The sequence below is a fragment of the Physella acuta genome, unplaced genomic scaffold (genome assembly GCF_028476545.2).
Source record: "Physella acuta isolate Inbredline_101_S28 unplaced genomic scaffold, ASM2847654v3 ptg000521l, whole genome shotgun sequence".
NCBI lineage: Eukaryota > Metazoa > Mollusca > Gastropoda > Physidae > Physella > Physella acuta.
In genome coordinates this window covers 836,032-852,410 of record NW_026732040.1, presented here as the reverse complement: position 1 = coordinate 852,410, position 16,379 = coordinate 836,032, and the positions used below count along the sequence as shown (strand labels likewise).

Here is a 16,379-nt window from a genome sequence, read left to right as displayed (position 1 = left end):
TCAACTGACTCCCAACAGTCCTCACTAGTCTTCATATAACTGAATACACATGTCTATCGTCCTTCTTAACACAATATAACCAACTTGATACTGCCACACAGACTGACTGATCGAGAGGGAGCGAGAGAGAGAGCGAGCTCAGCCGTCGCCTTCCTTATATCCCCTTCGTATTCGTAGTCGTATTCGGTTCTATCATAGTTATGTTCCATCCGAATATCTCGCCTTCCGATTACTACACAGTTGTCTCGTACCAGTCTTTTATTAAACTTGTTATCAGTCCGATCAATAGAACACCTGCACTGTGACGTCAGCCAATTCATGTCAAAGTTGACAGCGGCTTGTCGTATCGCTTTCCAACTACGCCTTGGCTTCGTGATCGTTATCAGCCCAACATCTGCACTATTGCATCAGACTGTAATACGTTGTTAACCATAGTATGGTAACTACACCTAGTTACATATATATATATATATATATATATATATATATATATATATATATATATATATATATATATATATATATATGCACACTTTACACTTTAATTGAAGTTCCAAAATGCATTCAACTAAATCTGAAAACTCACGAATTGTTGGGGATAAGGACTTCTAAAACGATTGAGCTGATATTAGAGAAAACTATGCTAAAACCTTCTGTGTTAATCACTGACTAAAGATTAGCACATCACTATTATTGACTTTCAACAATTTAAATATTTTTGTTTTGTTCACTGGCCACTTGACATGTCTGACTCGACATGATGGCCCCAACACATTGGGCCACAACACCGTGGCCAAAGGCCATATAGATCTCAACCTATGGGCCACGATGATGTGACCTCTGAGAACGGGTTGTAGCGGGTTGTTGTAGTTTGGGTTGAACTTTACCAGGAGGCTCCTAAATTTAGTTCTTTATCAAATCATTGTCCCATTTATATATTTGATGCAACATTTTACTTTTGGCTTTGTCAACTTCTGGCTTTAATAACATGAGTAAACATAGTAGACTTTCAATATGGATTATTCTTTTTCACTGTTTTAATACGAAGAGTAAAAATGCATGCAATTTACTAAACATCCGAGGTTTAGTTTTTGTTAACGCCAACCTCATGTCATCATCATTATTTAATTTATTTCTTTGTTTTGTTTTTAATTGGAGAAGTGTTGAAAATCCACTATCGCAGAAATATGTAAACACAACATTGAACTAAAACTCGAAAGGCAATCAATTTCACCTTTGGGTATGAATCTTGCAGACTACAACAACATTGTGTGAGCATTTTGTCATCTGATGCGGAATCATTCCGCAAATTCAAGAATGCATCTTTGTAATTTATCGGGAATGCTGGCAACATCAATGGGAGCAGAGTATGGGCAGAGGCGTAGCGACCCTTCCCGGCGCCCGGGGACAAACTTTCCACCCCCCCCTCAAGAATTCGATTTGCACCCCCCCCCTCTCAAACTTTTGATTTGCAACCCCCTCAACCTTTCAATTTATTTTTCCAACCCATTTTGGCGCCCCTTAAGGTCGGCGCCCGGGGACATATGTCTTCCCCCGCCCCCCCCCCCCCCCCTCGCTGCTGAGTATGGGTATCCTGGGCAGAACAGATTCTTCTTCTTTCAGCTGAGGGAAAATAACAAGAGATTCAAGATGCCCAGAAATCGCTTCTTTCAAATTGTTATTTATCTCACAATCATATCCATCTACCACGCTGCAGATTTTCTGAAACACAACAATATTTTTAAGATTTATTTTTTCTTCGCCAGTTTTGCAGCTTTGATAAAAATGCCCCGAAATTATCATAAAAGAGATTATTCGTTTATTTTCCCAGAAGCTTCAGGTTAGGCTTATGTTGATGCTCAAATATATCTGCTAGATATGATACTCTCTCCATCTACTCTTTGTTGTTAAAGTATATCAAATGGTGTTGTTTCCTTTGACTTCTAAGAACAACTTGATTTCATTGTTAAATTCAAAAAACACTATTCACAATATTTCGTTAGACAGCCAGCCAACTGTAGTGTAGAAAAGCAGAACCTCGTGATCTTTATTCATGTCTTTGCGCTGTTCTTTAAGGGCTCCAGATTTAATATTTACGACTTTTATTAGCAATGGAGTCGGAAGAGTCTTTCTGGCGAGAGAATGCCGGTGGATCATGCAGTGGATTCCCCACGGTTAGGGAGCTAAATCTTTTTCTGTTTTCTAGAAGCCCAATTTAGACCTAAACATAGATGGCGCACCATCTGTTCAAACACACAGCCGTATTTGTATTTTAATCATCCAGTTAAAAAAAACGATATCTTCATAAAATACCAACTCTTCTTTGCTATCATCTGAATGAATATATTTCACAAAGACAAGCAACTACGAAAACAAACTCAAATGATGTTTTAGTTTTGAAGGTTTCATAGACTCATGACTGAGAACAACTTTGGGTCATACGTGCTTTGACCACAGGTGCTTTGACCATAGGGGGTTTGACCATAGGGGGTTTGACCACAGCGGAGCTTTGACCATATGGGGTTTGACTATAGGGGCTTTGTCCAGAGCGGGGCTTTGTCCAAAGCGGGGCTTTGACCACAGCGGGGCTTTGACCACAGCAGAGCTTTGACCACAGCGGAGCTTTGACCACAGAGGGGGCGGAGGGGGGGGGGGGGGGTAACCATAATATATAGATTTCAAAATAAAAATTATTGATTGGTATTTGATTTAAATTAATGATATAATTAATATGATTTTATGCATGTTTCCTGAGAGTCCATTAATAGAAATAATTAAGTACTAAAAAAAGTCCTCAACGATATTTTAGTTTTGCAATCTTGTCCGTATGTCTGTGTGTGTATGTGTGTATGTGTGTATGTGTGTGTGTAAACATGATAACTTGAGTACCGTTACAGCTAGGTTGATGAAATTTCATATATAAGTATTATATCGAAATCGTAGATCCGTATCAACTTTTGAGGGATTTCCGATTTTCAAAAGCCTATAACTACTATTTCAGATAGATAAATGAAATTTCACATGTAAGTAAAATATCTTATTCTCTGCCTTCTGTTAAATGTTGAGTAATTTCTGTTGACCGGAAGTAGTAATTTTTGCTATTTCCGATTTCTCAAAAAACAAATGTAAATTTATAAAGGACTAATAAAATTCCGCACTATTATCCACATTTTATTTGCCGTTCACTTGGTGTGCAATTCTTTTTTTCTACGAGATTCTATTCTATTTTAAAACGTTTAAGTATTTAAAATGGATTAAAAATCATGTCTATATCCTGAGTTGCCATCCCCTCGAACATTCGATTTGCAGCCCCCCCCCCCCCCCTCAAACTTTCGATATGCACAGCCGCCCCCCCCCCCCCCCCTCAAACTTTCGATTTCACCTCTTAAATTTTAACACTCGAATTAATCACTTAATGAAGTGGAATTATCATTTTTCTCTATATATTTTGCTATTTTTTGCCTTGGTGTCACCCACTAAATGGTGTCACCCGGTGCGGTCCGCAACCCCTTTCGCTACGCCTCTGATTAAATGATTTGGTATAGTTATTGTTTTTTGTTTACTTAACAAAAATAAATCTGGATACAAATATCATAGATAATAAATAAATTAATGAATGACTTTCCCTGGCAGAAAGAAAAAATAAATAATTGTGGAGCTATATAAAAACATGGAATACATTGTTGTGCACACAACATTTATATTGTGTCAACAGACTTATTCAGTTTCTGGCAGACCTTTTTTCCGGGGGGGGGGGGGGGGGGTGGGGGGGGGGGTAGACCTTACTCGGGGGGGGGGGCGGGCGGACACTGTTAAAAGTATATATTTTCCATAAACATTTCATTTCGTACGGCGGGGTGGGGTAATTGTAATATATTTGAAAGTTATGGTGAATGATTGTCCCTTTTGAATTTTTTTTTGCCTCAGACATGTATTTTACAGCGTCAGTTTGCCTTGCCATGTTCGCTTTAGTATTACAGTTTTCATCATCGTTTTGTGAGGACTGATACAGATTAACTATAGTAATGCTTCTTTCTTACATGTAGCCTACTTAAATTCATTTAAGATGGTTTGCTTATAAAAAAAAACTAATACAAAACGTCTAAGTACAATCTTATTTTTAAACCTGAAAATGCAAATGTGTAATTCAAAGGTGATTCAATGGATTTTTTTTCATAGTCGTTTTGGGTTGAGGGGATTTGAGCTTTTAAGTTGAGCTGAAATAAATTTTTTAATTATTATAAGCAGCTGGTATGTTATGTCAAGTACAATTAGACACAACAGATCAAACATTCTGTTTTTATAAACATTTGTATCTATAGCAGGGGTCGGCAACCTTTTGAGACAGAAGAGCCAAAAGTCACAATTTACAAAATTCCCCACCTTTTAAAGAGCCACTAACATTTTAATTTCAATATTACTATTACGATCTTTGAATAGGATAAGGTATAGGTATATATATATATATATATATATATATATATATATATATATATATATATATATATATATATATATATATATATATATATATATGTATATATATATATATATATATATTAGAAACTTGTTGAGAATACTTCTTGCGAGTGATCTGTAAAACAGATAATCAAATTCGCTGGGGTGGCGCCCCGACAGGGAGCAGTTCGTTTTATGACAATTAAAGTTGATTGCGGATTGACACTTTTAATCCGATCGTCATGAAACTTTGTGAAGTTGATGAGAACACTCCAGGAGAGGTTTCTGAAAAAAAAATTCTGATGGGCAGTGCCTGGGATACACGGTTTGGCGCCCATTGTTCCAGAACGGATGTGTTAGCTCTTGGCATCCTTTAATCCGGACTCCTACATAGTGGGTAAGCGGTACTACTATATTCAGCGGCAAAACTGCACATGCTACAGGCGCAGCAGCCGGCACCTCGTCGATAGCGCGACTTAATCAGTGTGTTCCTGTGTTATGACTATGTTAAATGTGTCGGATTTTTAGCTAATTAGTTATTTCTTTGCTTTGTCACTAAAATCGTTCAGCGTGTAGTAAAGCACATTGCGTTTTGACCAATAACTATTTATAAATTATTTTCTTAAACAAGTACATTTTAAAATATATAGGCCTATAATTCACGTGAAACGGGTACCGATGGCTAGTTCTAATAGAATAGCGAGTGTTTATTGTTTAAATTTATTATTATCTGGTTCATTACCGAGTGTTGCAGACCAATAATTTTATGAGTTTCAAAATAAAATAAAATAATTATTAATATTTGTGCATGGAGCAGTCCTCTCAAAGCTTCCTTTTAAAAATTATAAAAAATGTTATAGTTAGTCCAAACTGAATTAAAATAATTTATCAAGCTGTTGAAAAATATATAACAAATTTTAAAAAAGTAATAGTAAAGTTTTAAACATCGGAACTAAATTAAGATAAAATTAATATCTATTTCAAAATAAATCAATTACCATAATATTGATTATACTAAGATTGATATAAATAATTTATTGTATGACAAGAGCGACAATTTGTATACTTTGTAATTTACTTATTTTTTTTTGTAAAAGTAGCAAATTGTAAGCAGTTAGTCTTCCCTGTAATAACAAACAAAATATTAAAGGGAGGTAAAATATTGAATACTAGACCCCTTCCTAACATTCTTTCAAATGACACATACGCAAGGGAGACAACATTTTAATTTGTTCTTAAATGTGGTTAAATAAAAAATAAATAAAATAAAATACATAATAAAATGTTAATTTAAAAAGAAAATAATTGCAAGTTACAATTATAATTCAATAAAATTGGTTAAATAAAAATATATAATAAATGTCAATTGTTAATTAAATTTAAATTAAAAGTTAAAACCTTAGCCTTTTATATAATATTTGAGTAAAAAGTAAAAATCGACCCTTTCTACATTGATTACGCATTCTAGTGTTAAGGGTAAACTCAATTCTATTATTTTGCACCCAATATGATACATAACGACAACACTTGTCTAAATATCTGAAGTAGGCTATAACAATTCTTTCTATTCCAACGTGCATTTGCACATTTCGTTGAAAATGCATATTTTAATGTAAATGCCTATTTCAATGAAAATGTATCGCTTGTATAAACAACTAACTTTTCTATGTATTTTTTAAAATTGATCAATTATGATAACTATTTTTAGTATCAGCTTGAAGGGTAGTGATTTCAGAAGCGCTATAATTTTTAGCAGAAATATATAATACGAGCCGACCCGAGGCGTATCTTACGCCGCTATTTAGTTGTTTTATTTTCTACTTTTCAGTAATTCATAATTTGTGAATTCGACAGTACCAATGCTGCCACTGAAAATATTTGCTTTAAAACACTAACCCCCCCCCCCCCCCCCCCCCCCAAACCCCTACCCTACCCCCCCCCCCCCCCCCCCCCCCCGTGAATGCAGCCTTCTCTTAGTTACCTCCTGTAATTTTAAAATCGTTTCAAACTAAATTATCTGCCCCTAATAGCCGTCAACAAACCCAGCTCTACGATTTGTAAACATTCAGAGTGAACACCGCTCACCAGATCATGAGGGGGTGGGGTGGGGGTGATAGTGATAGAGAGGAAGAGAGGGGACTGCAAAGGCGCGCTTGGAGCTTGTTTTCTAACTGATCCCAGAAGAGAATTATATATATAGATAGATAGATTGTATCCTGGCGCCTGCTTTATACCAATGTGTTTACATGTGTAACCGAGGGTGGGATTGTTTTATGATTCTTGGTTGTTTGTGTGTGTTTCTCGTTTCCATCCTGCCGACGACGCCAATTGTGACAGACGTGTGACGTACCTTGATAGGTTGTGTTGTACCCCTTCTCGCAGCACCTAGATGCGACAGAGGTGTCTTACCACCTGTTGTGTAGGTATTTGTCCACGACTTAGGAATTCTGACGCTAGGCTATGGACACCTCATTTAGCACTGACTCATCTAAAGAATCCCACTCAAGATTTTGTGATTTTGTGATTTCTATTAACTTATGAAATTAGAATGGTAAAATATAAATAAAACAACACAACGTATTGTGTTGTCTACGTATCGAATCGTATTTGTGCGATTTAAAAAAAAATTAGTTATTCGCCCTTTTGAAAAATATAAAAATAAAGTATAATATAGGCCTACTCTTCCCACATTTTTCTAATGTAATGTTGACAAACTAAGATCTATAAATATCCAGATGCAAATTAATTTTCTTAAAGTAAAATATATTGTAAATTAGCCCACTTAGTTAAATTTAGTAAACATAATTTAGAAAAACTTCTCTACATGTGTGTATTTAAGTTGGATGTATAAAGTAAAAAAAAAGGAAATAATCCTCTTTACACCTCGTAATCATGGGCAGATAAAGTAGAGCTCATATGTTTCATGCATATGAAGGGAAGGTGTGGTCAGCACTTAAGTTACATAACATGAGTTCGGTACACGTCATAGCTGTGTGGGCTAAAGGACGTTCTACAACTTGGACATGGATTCGTTATCGATACTTTCAGGTTAGCAGTCTAGCTCTCTACCGCTAGGTCCCCCCGTCCTGTAAACATATGCCTAAGCACATATTTTTGTTTTGATTGTTTTGTCTTTAAAATATGAATAACATTTTTAAAAAGTATACTAACAATTTCTAATGTCAACACGGATCATATTCATAAACCAAACCTTAACACGAATTCTACCCGCCTAAAAAATAAAAACCTTATTTTCAGTCCATTATCGTGGACAAGTAAAATCAATTATTTGTGTTTAGCATATTGTCTTATTCTTTTAGAATTAAAGTAAACTACTCTAGTGCTTTCAAGAAGCAACCAAAAATAATATTAAGTCATGTAATTGTTTTCGGTGTAAAATTTAGATTTCTGTAATATTTTACGTAATACTTAAATAAAACATTAAGCGATAAAAAAAAACGTGTTTACATTATAACATAATTATTCCTGCGCTCTTATGTCGGAGTTCTTATGTCGGCGCTATTTTGTCGTGCGCTATTTTGAAGGGTCACCTGATCGATCTCTTTAAGGTGTAAAAGTACATAATACAATTTTTCAGCCTAACACTTTTGGCGACATAATTATATTGTACTTAAATGCATTGGTAAGAAAGACGAATGTGTTTAACTTTTTTTTTTAAATTTTTAATTGTATTCATATTTTAATGTTAATCAAAACAAAAGTAGTGCTTAGACACGTGTATATGCGACGGGGAGGCCTAGCATTAGAGAGCTAGACTGCTAACCTGAGAGTATCGAGATTGTATTCGGGTCTAAGTCAGTAGAACGTCACCGAGTCCACTCAACCATGATGTGTACCAAACTCATGTTAAGGAAAGTAAAGTGATGACCATACACCCCTTCATACATCTCCTACATGTGAATTCTACTTCATCTGCCCAAGATTGCTAAGTGCTGTGATAAATGTTTATAATTTTTAAAATTTACATTATATGTCCAACTTATATACTAGCATGTAAGCGTGTTCCATGACCAGGTGCCAAAGTCCACCTTACTCATCACACCACACCTTTCCATGACCAAGTGCTACGCTCCACGATTCCCATTTCACCTATGATAGTCGGACCGTTACCATAACTGAACTAGATGATATGTTCCTGGGTTCGCATTTTGTTTGTCTGTAGTAACACGCGTCGCCCCAGCCATCAGACCGGTTCCAGCAGTAAAACTTTAAGAGCGGTCGTTGAACAGGACAGACCGCAGCAAGAGTTCAAGGTCAGGTGTATTGTGAGTTATAGTTTAAGCACAACACTGGGTCATACCTGTACCTTTACAGCAAGTTACACATGCGGTAAGTTTAGTTCTGGGATCTCGGATCTGGTTGAGCGCGTTGTTAGAGTAAAGTCAGCTATAATGAGTACTCGGCGTTATTTAGTAAGATCTCGGCTCATTTATAAAAAAAAAGTTTTAATTTACGGTTTAAAAAAAGCGAACCGCCCGTGTTCAAACTTTTACATCCAAGCGAATTTTTTTTTCAAATTTCGATGCCGGCAATCGTTATTTTAACATGTGCATCTGCGGACAAAAAGGTTGTTTTAAAAAATTCAAATATTATCTTATTATGCAGTACAAGTCTATTTTTGTCTATATAGGCGCGCACCTCCTTGGATGTCGTGGCCTTACGACAGAGGGCTAACTCGATATTTTGTTTTCCCATTGCCTGACAACCCGAATTCTAGTTTTGCAATGGAATGACAACCCGATACTTTGTTTACAAACTGAATGACAACCCGATACATTGTTTACAAACTGAATGACAACCCGATGCTTTGTTTATAAATAGAATATAAACCCGATATTTTGTTTACAAAATGAATGACAACCCGATACATTGTTTACAAACTGAATGACAACCCGATACCTTGTTTACAAACTGAATGACAACCCGATACTTTGTTTACAAACTGAATGACAACCCGATACTTTGTTTACAAACTGAATGACAACCCGATACTTTGTTTACAAACTGAATGACGACCCGATACTTTGTTTACAGACTGAATGGCAACCCGATATATTGTTTACAAACTAAATGACAACCCGATACATTGTTTATAAATAGAATAACAACCCGATACATTGTTTACAAACTGAATGACAACCCGGTGCCTTGTTTACAAACTGAATGACAACCCGATACTTTGTTTACAAACTGAATGACAACCCGATACTTTGTTTACAAACTGAATGACAACCCGATACTTTGTTTACAAACTGAATGACAACCCGATACTTTGTTTACAGACTGAATGGCAACCCGATATATTGTTTACAAACTGCATGACAACCCGATACATTGTTTATAAATAGAATAACAACCCGATACATTGTTTACAAACTGAATGACAACCCGGTGCCTTGTTTACAAATTAAATGACAACCCGATACGTTGTTGACTCATCGAATGACCACTCAATTAACAGCCCCTAAGTTACATCTGAAAATGTGTTCGAAACTTGAGCTGAATTCAGTCATTCGGCGCAGCAACGATAACTCTGTTTTGTACAACTTCCGGTTGAAACCGGAAACACTATTAACAGGGGCGATCATTGCGCAGTTTAAAACCCCACACCCCGCGGTTTCGTGTTTCAAACACGAGCGCCTCCCCTATCTGGTCAGGTATGTCAAGGTTTTATGTGCTGGCTGGTGCTGAGTTATCTGATCTTGATTTCTGGTTTTTTTTTATTTATCTTTGTGGTGTGGGGTATTCACGTATGGTATGGTAGACAGCAAGGGGTCGGGCAGTGTTTCTTCCAGACTTTTTTTTCTCCGGGGGAGAGGGGGCACTTGATATTTTCGTGTGGGGGGGGGGGGGGGGCGGAGGCTGTCAACATTTTCCGGGGGGGGGGGGGGCGGACACTAGTAAAAGTATATGTTTACTATGTAAATTCCATTGCGTAGGCGTAAGGAATAGGCTTTCTTTGAGGGGGGGGGGGGGCGGGCGAAGAGATGCCTGGAAGCAGTGGCGTAGCGATGACGGGTGTCACCCGGTGCGGCACTTAATGGTGTCACCCCCCAGAGGCATAGCGACCCATTCCCGGGGACAAACTTTCAAATTTTCGATTTGCACCCCCCTCCCCTCAAACTTTCGATTTGCACCCCTCCCCTCAAACTTTCGATTTGCACCCCTCCCCTCAAACTTTCGATTTGCACCCCCCCCCTCAAACTTTCGATGTGCACCTCTCCCCCCCCCCCCCCCCCCCGCAAGTTTTTCTTTATATATTTTACTATGTTTTGCCTTGGTGTCACCCCCCCCCCCCCCTAAATGGCATCACCCGGTGCATTCCGCAACCCCCCGTCCCCCCTCACTACGCCTCTGCCTGGAAGGAACTCTGGGGGCGGGGGACCAAGTTAGAGCAGACCGCTGGGTGGAAAGAATTCAGAAAAATAGCCGAAAGCAACCCTTCCAATGATTGTTTTATCCATCTTGTTATAGATAAAAAAAACAACAGTTTGGGACAGTGGTTACTAACTTTTTGGAGGTACCGACTCCTAACTGTTTCATATGCGGTTAGCACCCCTCCCCCTTACCCACTAACTCACCCTCCACTTATGTGAGGGCTTAGGTGTGGGCTTATGTGTGGGCTTATGTGTGGGCTTATGTGTGGGCTTATGTTTGGGCTTATGTGTGGGCTTATGTGTGGGCTTATGTGTGGGCTTATGCGTGGGCTTTTGCATGGGCTTATGTGTGGGCTTATGTGTGGGCTTATGTGTGGACTTATGTGTGGGCTTATGTGTGGGCTTATGTGTGGGCTTATGTGTGGGATTATGTGTGGGCTTATGTGTGGGATTATGTGTGGGCTTATGTGTGGGCTTATGTGTGGGATTATGTGTGGGCTTATGTGTGGGATTATGTGTGGGCTTATGTGTGGGCTTATGTGTGGGCTTATGTGTGGGATTATGTGTGGGCTTATGCATGGGCTTATGTGTGGGCTTATGTGTTGGCTTATGTGTGGGCTTATGTGTGGGCTTATGTGTGGGCTTATGTGTGGGCTTATGTGTGGGCTTATGTGTGGGCTTATGTGTGGGATTATGTGTGGGCTTATGTGTGGGCTTATGTGTGGGCTTATGTGTGGGCTTTACTCTCCTTATATAGAGTCTTTGCTATTCCACCCCCCCCTTCCCCTCTCTCCTACACAGACCCCCCTCGCTTATGTATTTTGTAATCAGATATAGCTCATGTAAAGAGAATTTCACTCGCGGTCATTTTTTAGCACTCGTGGCAATTTTTTTTCGTAATATAGCTCATATAAGGCGCCGGTCAGTCGAGGTCAGTTTTGACACTCTCTTCGTGGACTTTGCGGCACTCCGGCACCGGCCCCCGTGTTCTATTGCCCCAAGGCTGCCAAATTTGAAGCGCATGCGGTGCCGGGGAGTACCCTTCCGGGCACCCGACCACTTTGCTATATATATATATATATATATATATATATATATATATATATATATATATATATATATATATTCCATATACTTTTATAAGTATGGGTATACGCATGTGTAGGCCCCTATATGCATTCACAAATATTTTTTCTCTGGATGTATTTAATTTTTACCCCCCCCCCCCCCCAATACATGGATTAACACACAAGTTATTACGATTCTCAACAAAACCGTTTACCTCAGGCATATTTTGCAACGTTGAGTTAATGTAACTTCCCCCCACTCACCCCCTCCCCACTCCTGAGGCGATTGCTTTAAACTGTGCTCAGATAATACTAACGATTTTTATCTATATGTAGCATGTTTTCATTACGTTTACGTCATGGTGTCATCCCCCCCCCCCCACCCTCTCTACCCTTGTCGGGCTTTGTCAACTTTGCTCTTAAAAGACTATTTAACTCACTCTAAATAATCACTTAATTAAATGGAGTTATCATTTTTCTGTATATATTTTGCTATTTTTTGCTTTGGTGTCACCCCGCTCCCCTAAATGGTGTCACCCGGTGCGGTCCGCGCCCCTGCCCCCCCCCCCCACCCCCCCCCCCCTCCTCCCTCGCGACGCCTATGATTGTAATTACAACAATTGGAGACCGAATGTGATAGTCTTTAACTTAGCAAGTGAGTTGGGGGGGGGGGGGGGGGCAATAATGCTGGGGTAAGAAAAGGTATTCCAACTCTCAAAGCGAAAGAAAAAGAAACCGGGAGTGATCTCCCCTAAACTTTCTCGAATATTCTTATATAAAACAACAGGGAATGGGAACTCGGGCTATAGACATGATTTTTAATCCATTTTAAATACTTAAAGTTTTAAAAATAGAATAAAATCTCGTAGACAAAAGATTGCACACCAAGTGAACGCCAAATAAAAAAAGTGCATAATAGTGCGCAATATTATTAGTACTTTAAAAATTTACATTAGTTTTTTGAGAAATCGGAAGTGGCGTAAATTACTACTTTCGGTCAACGGAAGTTACTCAAAATTTAACAGAAGGTAGAGAATTAGATCTTATACTTGCATGTGAAATTTCATTTATCTATTTGAAATAGTACTCAAGTTATAGGCTTTTGAAAAATTCAAAGTAGAAAAAGTTCCTTTTCCGGTTATCGGAAATCGCTCAAAAGTTGATACGGATCTACGATTTTGATAAAATACTTACATATGAAATTTCATCAACCTAGCTGTAACGGTACTCAAGTTATCGTGTTTACACACGGACACACACACACACACACACAGACACACAGACATACGGACAGAATTGCAAAGCCCAGTTTTTCAGACAGGATTACGCATAAAACCTCTTAGTTTTGATAAATCTGGATTGATAATTTTTGCCCGATTAAAATAAGTCCTCTAACCTTCGGATGTGATGAAGGACTGAGGTGTAATACGGTGAAAATTGTTAAAATTTCAAGTGATTTTTGTGCACGATTACAATACTTTATACTTCGTATATACGAGAAAGTAATAAAATGATCTAGTAAATTTAGGTACTAAACATTCTTGAAAATAGTAAGTGAGAAACGCTACATTTTACTTTAAATAGAAGATTTACATGTTTATTTTAAGGAGTTGATAAAATACTATTAGCTTTTTTTTAATTTAATTAAAAACATAATTGATAAATTGTAGACATTATGTTAGATATATGTCCACCACACAAACTTTTTAAAGCAATTAAAGCTCTATAAACTGTAGCGCTGTTATCGAATCTGCTGAAATAACAGATTTTAAACAAAATCTTTATATTTTCTTTGGTTATTTCCCTTTTATTTGAAAATTGTTACAGCGTTTTGTGTTGCCCTTTTAACAAAAGTAAATGTGCTGTTCGTTAAAGATTCAAGAATAAAATCCTACATTCGTGTTGTAACTAGTAGGCTACTAGTAAAATTTAGTCTTATTTTTGCTTAAATCATTTGTTATTTAACTCACTAAATATAAATAATTAAACAAATCAAAAGCGAAATTATTAAAACATAACTATATTCAGATTTTTTAAGGATATTAAATAACTAAAAATAACTTGGTGAAAAAACTATTTTAAAAAAAAAACAATCCAAAAGTAAACCAAACTAGTACTGACATTTTTTTTTACTATTCTAGTTACAAGTTTATTCAAACGATAAAATTGTTTGAATGAGATTAGCGGATGAATCAATGACAACCAGCTGTTTCTGTGTACTTAACACATAGCTCATACTACACGTATGTGGGGAGTGTTAAGGTTTTAGTTTTACTTTATCATATAACATCTACATAAAACAAAATCTGAGTTAAAAAAAAAGCATTATAGAGGATTATCCTTAAATTTTACCTTAATTATTCAACAGCGAATTCGATTAAAGTTCAGGTTTTAAATCTGCATTTTAATTTGGCAAATTTTCAACTAAATCAAATGAACAATTTTTGTATACGATATTAGTGTAGAAACGAAATTTAAGAATACCGATAACAGACTAAATATAAGCCTCCATAGCTCAGTGGCTAGAGCACTGGTCTTGTAAACCAGGGGTCGTGAGTTCAATCCTCACTGGGGGCTGTATGTTGGTTCGTTTTTTTTCTCCTACGTATCTGATATTTAGGTGTTGCTCATTAATCACATACTCTCGCTAATAAATTAGGTTCTATTATATAGGCCTATTTTTATAATTTTTTTCATAAATGGCGAACTTTCTTTTCTTTCGCAATCGCCAGTTAATCAACGAAAGAACATAAAATATTGTACATTATTAAAACACAATAAAGAGCTCAATATCAAACGATCTATTACATTTTAATGGTAGACTGATAGAAAAAAACGGATAAATATTGATAAAAGTGGAGTGAATACAATTAATTAATTAATACGAAGTGACTACTCGGAAAAAGATTTTTCGGCAGAAGATACGAAACACAATTGGTCTGCGCATGCGCAGTGGCCTTAATAGCCGCGCGAGGGTTCGGGTTAGGGTTAGAGACAGGGTTAGGGTTCTGCCGTTTGTTTGTAAACACACGCATGGTCAGTACCATCGAAAACATCGCCGTGAAAGAAGGCGGTGGTTTCTCTCCATTGCGCATGCATATCTTTTTCCGGCTAAAATCGGCGTTATATTATGCGCTTTACACAACACTTATCCTGGCGACCCAACGGGATTATTTCATGGCGGCCCAATAGGATTTTTCCCGGTGTTCCAACGGCTCAGATAGTTTCGCCCCTGAATCTTTTTAAGAAATTTTACTACGTTTATAAAATGCAGTGGCGTAGCGAGGTCGGGTCTAACCCGATGCGGCCCTTAACGGTGTCACCCCCCCCCCCCCCCAAAGGCGTAGCGACCCTTCCCGGGTACAAACTTTAAATTTTCGATTTGCACCCCCCCCCCCCATCAAACTCTCAATTTGCACCCCCCCCCTCAAACTTTCGATTTGAACCTCTTAAAACACTATTTAAAAGACCGCCAATGTCAGAAGCCCACACACTGTATCCAGAGTTTCTTCCAGGCATCTCTTCGGGGGGGGGGGGGGGGGGGGGGGGCAACATTTTTTACCGCCCCCACCCCGAAGAAAGTCTACCGCCCCACCCCCCACTCCCCCCCCCCCGAAAATTTCAAGTGTCCCCCCCCCCACCCGGAGAAAAAAGTCTGGAAGAAACACTGTATCACTCCGTATCTCACGATCTACTGACACTGTTCTCTGTGAGTGCTGCACTCAAGGTACTCTATGAGCGAGCCTGTCACAATCCCCAATCAAACACGCCGTCTCTTAGTTGCACCTATGGCCACCACAGCATAGACAGATAAACCACATGTTTACCCACTAGCATTCTATTTACAAACAAGGAAAAGAAACTAGTTTAACAATATCTGATCTAATGTGTAGCGCAAAAAATTAAGTTATAATAATAAAAGAGGATTAATTATCAAGATCATGAAAGGAGTAAAAGAGTGAATACATTGTATATTTATAAAGATTGCAGTCTATAAAGCTAGATACAACGGGGTATATTTTCCTCTTTGTAAAAAGGATTTCAGTAATGCATAATTTGTCAGTTGAATACAATTTGTTGAAATATGTTTTGTTAATATTATAAGTAAAATGTTAGTAACCATCAGACCAGAAATCTAGTTAAAGTAGGTTGGAGCAGGGGTCGATCTTTTTCCAGGTTTGTACCTTTTTGTTGACAGAAAGTGATTCGAAATTTTAGATGTTCGTTTGATAAGGGGCTAAAACCGATGAAATGATGGGACTGTTGCATATTTAAGCAGTTATTTCCCTTCTATTGTTCACAATGTTTTTTTTTCCCTCCATAATGGTAGCTGTGTAAGCGATTATTTATATCAGTGTGGTGATGGGGGTGTTTGATACGTGGATGTATTATATTGTAAAAGGGAAAGGTTACACGTCCAACACGAAATGAGGAAAGGGAGATAAGGAGTTAGGAA

At 37.8% G+C, this 16,379-nt stretch overlaps 1 non-coding gene across 1 annotated transcript; it reads left to right on the top strand.

Moving 5' to 3' along the window:
* Positions 1-14,427: 14,427 nt before the first annotated feature.
* Positions 14,428-14,500, top strand: Trnat-ugu (transfer RNA threonine (anticodon UGU)). The gene has a single exon. It is a non-coding gene; the product is annotated as a tRNA-Thr (tRNA).
* Positions 14,501-16,379: the final 1,879 nt, after the last annotated feature.